Genomic DNA, 564 nt, shown 5'->3' with positions numbered 1-564 from the left:
TGTCTTCTCTGGTCCAGTCCGGGGAGGAGGAGGAAGGGGAAGGGGTGGGGGAGGGAGGCGGGGACAGGGGGGTGTGGGAGGCTGGGGTCTGGAGATCTGGCCCAGGGGTTCACCCAGGGTCTCTGGCTGCTGAGGCTGGCGAGGGGGTGTGGGGGGCGCTCCCCCCGCAGCCGAGGTCAGCAGTCCCTGGGCCGGGACATCCGGGCAGGCAGGGGCTAGGTGGGCCCCGTGGCTCCAGGACAGGGCGCCCAGGGAAGGCAGCTAGCCTGAGCCCTGGCTGCAGGAGGACCTGGGCAGCAGGCTCCGCGTCAGGAGCAGAGAGGCCTGGATCAGGCCTGAGCTGCAGGTGAGAGACAGCGTCAGGGCAGCGCCCGGGCCCACCCCACCCCCACCCTGCACAAAGGGCCCGCCGCCCGACCTCTGACCCCGACTTCAGCCGTGGGGTCCCGACCTTTGCTGGACTCAGAACCCAGCCCCCTCCCCAGTCCCCGCCTCCAAGGCCAGAGGCACCTTCCCGAAGACCGACCCGTGCCGGGTGGGGAGGGGCGATGAGTCTGACCCCCG

This window comes from Galeopterus variegatus, unplaced genomic scaffold (assembly GCF_000696425.1).
Source record: "Galeopterus variegatus unplaced genomic scaffold, G_variegatus-3.0.2 Scaffold1360, whole genome shotgun sequence".
In the NCBI taxonomy this organism is placed as follows: domain Eukaryota; kingdom Metazoa; phylum Chordata; class Mammalia; order Dermoptera; family Cynocephalidae; genus Galeopterus; species Galeopterus variegatus.
This window is presented reverse-complemented; position numbering follows the sequence as displayed.